The following is a 6,894-nucleotide window of genomic DNA, read 5'->3' on the forward strand; positions in this document are numbered from 1 at the left end:
GACTCTTTAAAGCAAAGTTCATCAAGGTAGAAATGGACAGAGAGCTGGGCATACACCACAGGTCAGAGGACAACGCAGGGAAATCAGTTCCCTTCTTCCATCATGTGGATTCCAGGGATTGAACTCGGGTCACCAGGCTGGGTATGCGCATCTACCTGTCAAGCCATTTCTTCAGCCTTCATCCTATTCTCAGCATTCTCAAAGCGTAGCCTGTCACTTCCTTAGACACCTGAGTTCTGTGAGAGTGAGAGTACATATTTTCTCTGTGTGGAGTGATCTGTTATACTGCTAAATCAGCAGTCTTAGGGAAAGTCATTGATTTCATCATTGATTTTGAGAATTTAGGAAAACTCACTTCTTAACCGGTCACATAGTCAAGCAGAAACAATTTTGATTTATAAAGTTGTGCTTATACTTTATAACTGTGAGAACATTTCTCTCTCTCTCTCTCTCTCTCTCTCTCTCTCTCTCTCTCTCTCTCTCTCTCTCTCTCTGTGTGTGTGTGTGTGTGTGTGTGTGTGTGTGTGTGTGTGTGTATACATGTGTGTTCATGGACACACAGAAGCCAAAAGTAGAGTCAGGTGTCCTTCTTTCTTGCCCCCTCTCTCATTCCTTCAAAACATTAAACCTAGAGCTCCCCATTTTTCAGCTTGCCCAGTGGCCCTAATATCTCCCACCCCCAATGCAGGTGTTACAGGAGTGTGGACAAACTCTTACACAATGAGGTCAAGAAGCTCCTCAGTGGTCTGGGTGCTGGAACCAGGGCTTCTTTATTCTCTATAGTGTCCACTGAGTACCTAAGAACCCTCACTGATTCTTCTCTTCCTTTGGACTGTCTCAAGCTTTACATGTTTCCTGGGGTGAAAATATCAAGATACATGAACTACAAAGTATTTTTGCTAAGTTAAAATCAAGTTTCTGGGCCAACCAGATGTCTCAGGTGGTGAGGGCACTTACTGGCACACCTTTGAGCTGGAGGCCCATATTTAAAATATTGAACAAAACTACCTTTCATCTATGTGTGCAGGGTATCCAAAACACAAATGAACTTTAGATTCATGAATTTGTCAGCTTTTCTTCAGTGTGACAAAAGTGCTTATTTCCAAAGATCTAGAGGAGGGAATTTTTGTTCTGGCTCTTTCTGTCATAGGATTCAGTCTGTGGTTCACTGCTCCTGAGTCTACAGGGAGGCAGGGTATCATGAGAGATATATAGTAAACTGTAGGTGCTCCCCTTACAGCAGGCAGGAAGCAGAGAGTGCATAAGGAGGAATGAGCCAGGGACAAGCTGTTGTCTCCAGGATATGCCTGCTAGGAATCACTTCCTTCCAATGGGCCTCACTTCTTCTGCTTCCATCACCTACCAATAGCCCACGAAAATATAAACTATCGATAGATTCATCTTTTTATAAGGTCTGAGACTTCATGAAAGTTCCACCCGGAACATTGCTGTGTTGGAGATCCCAACATCTCCTCTGAGACTCCACACAAAGTCTTCACTATGAGCCCCTGCAAAATTCAAAAGGCACTGCACTGGAGGGTTTTATGTCAACTTGACATGAGCTAGTCACTGGAGAATAGGAAGCCACAATTGAGAAAATGTCTCAATAAGATCGGGCTATAGGCAATCCTGTAGGGTATTTTCTTAGTTAGTAATTGATGGGGGAAGGCCCAGCCCATTGTGTGTGTGTGTGGGGAGGGGGTACTTCTGGGCTGGTGGTCCTGCATTCTATAAGAAAGCAGGCTGAGCAAGCCATGAGGAGCAAGCCAGTAAGCAGCACTCTTCCATGGCCTCTGCATCAGCTCGCCTCCAAGTTCCTGCCTTGCTTTAGCTCCTATCTTGACTTTGATGATAAACAGTGATGTGGAAGCATAAGTTGAGTAAAACTCTTTCCTCCCCAAGTGGCCTTCATCACAGTGTTTCATCACAGCAATAGTGACCCTCACTAAGACAGCCACGTTATGTACTTTGAACTCATGACACACAATACACATTCCCATTCCAAAAGAGAGGAATGGGGGATATCAAGGATCAGATCACAAGACTGCAACCGAGGCAGGAGGACACATGTGAATGAGAGTTCCTGGAAGGCAGCTGTGCCTGTGAAGGCCTATTGACTGACACTTTGGTTACTGCATAGTTTCAACTGCTGCAGGTGCAGAAACTCATTGCAATTTATGCTGGTCTGAATTTAGCCCTCTAAATCGCCATTTCTGCCCTAACATTCTGTGACGAACAAATAAAAACCTTAGCAAAACTCTAGTTTCCAACAACCAAGAGGCTGAGTCATCAGACAGCATTTGAGCACTGAGGAGAGATAGATATCTCCACTCTTCCGTAATCTGCCGATTCAGTGTTTCCACCAATGTATTTGAAAAGTGTCTTGATTTTTGTTTGGTTCCTATAAGAAAAAATGTCATGAAGCTGACTCCATGTTGAAACATGGAATTTGAGGTCGTTTAAATCTGTGTTCCCAGGCTATGGTCACACTGATTTGGCTTTAGAGAATCTCTTCTCTCCTTTGAGGTAAGAGTTGTATTTTTGCATTATTGACAATTATATCCTGTAGATCCAAGTCTGGCATCTGGGGTAGATGGGCAATTTAATCCTTGTGGTCTTGCCAGCTACAAAGCCTCTCCCCTAGACTGGCTCCACTCACTGCCTGTGGCTTTAGTCAGCAGACATTCAATGATTCTGGCATTTCAAGCACCCTAGGCTCTAGCTCCTGGGGTCACTGGGTCACTGGGTCACCAGGTTACCATTCTATCATTAGCTTCACCTTCACAGAGACTACCTCCAGATCTCCAATTCCGCCTCAGATTGCCTGGCCTCCCAGGCCCTTCTTGGAAAGGTGGTGGAAGCCTCCATGTCTTCATCTTTCATGCATTCTTCATGCCTGAAAAGCCAGCATCACATGGAGAGAGCTGTGTTCTGCCCCCAGCTGTGGCCTTGAGACACAGTTGTGTGCCTAGATAGCTGAGTAAAAGAAAACAAGGCCTGGGAAACAACTTCCTAAGAACCCCTGAGCAAGCTGGACACGCTGCCACTTTGAAGAGTTCAGGCATTTTCAGGTGGAAGCCTGGAAAGCCTGAGATTTGACTGACTCCTAAGAACCCCAGGCATCACGCCTATCGTGCCAGATTTCAGATTCAAACCACAAGATTTCGGTTCCCTCAGGAGATCATTTGTGCAAATCTTCTCCAACCTGAAGAACTCCCGAATCCCAAACACAGCTGATCCGTTGAGTTTCAGTAAGGACTGCTCAGCCTGTGTGGCATCTGGCTTGCCCCCTCTCATCTAATGGGACATACTAGAGTGTATGTGAGACTTAATTGTCAAAATAAGGACACATGTCCCAGTAACATTGTTGACTATGTTTGTAATCCAGTGATTTGCAGCAAAACACAAAAGGCAAGCAGAAGTTATGAATCAATTTCAAACTGACACAACTCAAACCAGAGTCTCATAGGTTTTGAATATCATTTTCTGAACATTATTAGTGTTATTTGAGAATATATGAGATATGAATATTATTATATTTTTCCAAAGAGATGTGGATAGGAATCTCATTAGTGGGTTACAATACACTTGATAAAGGATTTTAATTAAGAAAAAGAAACTCGTTTTTAAATGGAGGTGAGGGTAAAGGTAAAGAAGGGATCTAAGTATGAACAGGAAAACAAAACAAAACAAAAATTCCCAATGCCATGCTTGAAGCAGAAATTAGCCATGCCAAAGAGGATATCAATGAGCAGCCCACAACACTCTTAAGCCACTGAGGAAAGATTCTTAAATGAAGTCCACCTGGGGAATTGGGGCAATCAGGTTTGATCCTAATTGCAAAGGACTTGCTCCAGGAAGAACTGGAGAAAATTCTGAATTTTGTTTTATTTGGTGGAATGTGTGAATAGAATCTCCATATCTAATAAGAGGGACTGTGGTGTCAAAAAGCAAAAGAGATGGGATGCAGACCATGGAGTTCCATCTGTGCTGGATCACTGTGACAACAAGGATTTTAGGCAATCCTGATGGTATCACTGTCTTCATACATGGGGAAGGTTGTGCCCATGACAGTTTATAATATTTTAAAGGGGACAGGGAATGCTTGAACCTGGTAAGTACAATACCTTTCATCTAGTCTTCATTATGACTCTACTAATATTGTTCAAAATGCAGGATGTTCTAGAACATCTTAATTTTTTTCAGCTTAATTTAGAGATATTGATTCAGCTCCTATTCTATAAGCATGGCGGACAAGGCTCACATGGGAACTAGATGATCATCCAATTCGGACTTAACTGGCCAGTGAAGACCTGGAGAAGCATTTAGACTTGGGGGAGATTTGTTGGGGAGAAAGAGTGGTAGCAGGAAAAAGAGAGCATTACAGGAGGGAGAAGCCAGACCACCTGGGACATAAGTGAGAAGTGAGCCTATTTGGGGGTGCTTAAAATTGTCTCACCTCACAGAGAACCTTGAATGAAATGGAAATTTAAAATTCTGAAGCTGAACTCAGAATCCGAATCTAGATATGACAGTTGGTATGGGAAATAAAGAACACTCAGGAAACTGTTAAAGTGGCATCCCTATCAAGTGACAACTGTAGAGTGTTCATACGTAGTCTACATGGTGCTTTATTATTAATTTAGTATTCTCTGGGAAAGGGAGCCTAGAGCAGGGGGTATTAGGACACTTTAGAGTTTGCCTAGCTTTCAGGAGGTCCTGAGTTCCATCTTCTATAGCCCACAACAAAACAACACACTGTATCTGCTGAGAAACCAAATCTATTTCCCATTCCCTTAAAGTAGGGCTGGCCCATGACTACATTTGACCAATGTGGCATTGTACCAAGTGTGAGCCTCAGGTTTAAGAAGATCTGTTGGCATCTGCAGAATTCAGCTGCTAGATAAGAAACTTGGCGAGCCTCCTGGTGCCCTGGTTGAGAGGCTCTGGAGGAAAGCTCAGGGTTGGAGAATCAAAGAGAGCTCCCAGCAGACTTTCATGACACCTGCAAGAAGGGGGGACTAGGGCAAAATGATATCAAGAGTTGAGACCACTCAGTGGGTGAAGAGGATTGCAACCGAGACTGAACTCAACCCTGGAACCCACACAGTAGAAAGAGAAAATCAACTCCCACCCCTAAGTTGTCCCCCAACTTCTACATGTGTGCCATGGTACATGCACTCGTGTGCTCTCACACACAACTGAGTGGCTAAATATATTTTTAAGGAGATATTGCTCCCTCCAGTAATCCTGGATCCCTCTTGCCCTCTCAGGTCTCATCCACAAACTCAGGACTTCAAGTCCTGGGATGGTCAGGCCCCTGTCCATCCCCAGCCAGGGCTCCTGATGCCGTACCCCCATCTTGCCCTCACCTGGGAATCTCACACATCCTTCAGATGTCTGTGGCCACTTCAGCTCTACAGCCCCTTCTCAGGCACTCCCTGGAAACCCTCTTAGACCCTGACAGGTCTCTGCAACACCATCTCATGGCACTTCGTCCTTGATCTTTGTGTGAGGGGTCACTGTGCTATCAGTACTTACCTCATGGACTGCAAGTTCTGCACAAGAAGAAACAGTCCCACTGTGCTCAGCACACTCCTAGGGCCAAGTTCAAGACCAGCTGTTAGTTGAATGAGTTTGTAGACTCCAACACTGGAAGTATCCAAATAGTTATCCACATCTTACGTTGGATCCGGGATACTTGTTACCCAGTATTATACTTAACACTCCATCTCTAGAACGTTGTTCAGCACACATAGGGATGCCACGGGATCTTTAGGTTTGCCAACTGTGCTGAGAAGCACTGTCGTTATGCATGTGAGGCTGACTCAAGTCAGCCACACCAAAAAGCCAGGACCCAGAAGGACAGTGTAAAGCGATGCCACTGAAAATCAAACCAAGTGACAGGGGGCACTTGTGAAAAGCAAGCCAATGAGCTCAGAACTAATATCAGGGCAACATCAGGGTTCAGGCGAACAGAGAGTCTAACTACCAACTCCTAAAATAACTTTTGGGGTGTGTGATCACAGGGCCAGTAAAGTTTCTAAGACCTGTCCTTTGTGAGATTATGGGGTTACTGCATTCAGGGAAAAGGAGGAGGAGGAGGAGGAGGAGGAGGAGGAGGAGGAGGAGGAGGAGGAGGAGAAACTTTATTAGAACATTCTGGAAGGAAGCAGGCAATATTTAGACCTTTGGTAAGCAATTTCTTTCTTCACCATTGAATCCAGGAAAAAGGTATTTTATGTAAGTTTACCTTGACTGGTCCCAATGTTGTGTTTTAAATGAGACACAGTGAGAATTACGGAGAGGAGAGTAGGAGAGAGAGAGAGAGAGAGAGAGAGAGAGAGAGAGAGAGAGAGAGAGAGAGAGAGAGAGAGAGAATATACTCTCTTCAGTATCCCTTCCTTATTTAGATGGGGGCCTTTGATGTCTTTATCGCTGGACAGGAAAATGTGTGATAATTAATTTAAGGTTCAGCACTTTCTCTTGGGTGTCAAGCACCACCAGCATTGAACTGAGACAAAAGCCAATTCCAAGAACACGGAGCTCAGAGGGTGCGGGCCACTGGGACAAGGTTATCATGACAGACACAAGAGGGTAGTGGCCCCAGTCTCCTTTCCTGACATGTAGAAAAGACACCCTGAGCAGATGAAAGAGAAACGGCAAGAGCTTTTAAACAGGAGCAAGGAAGGAATTCAGCCAGCAAGCAATCGCCTTCTCCTGTGTGGTCCCCGCAGCTCCGCTCGGGGAGATTACTTTCAAAGCAAGGTCAGGCGGGTTGCTGCTTCCATGGCATCTCTCAACCCTGTCCCACATCACAGAAATCAGAAACCTTTACAGACATGTTTTTCCCCCCTCTTACACAAAACTCACATAGGTGTGTCGAATATGATT

The sequence above is a fragment of the Peromyscus eremicus genome, chromosome 9 (assembly GCF_949786415.1).
Source record: "Peromyscus eremicus chromosome 9, PerEre_H2_v1, whole genome shotgun sequence".
NCBI lineage: Eukaryota > Metazoa > Chordata > Mammalia > Rodentia > Cricetidae > Peromyscus > Peromyscus eremicus.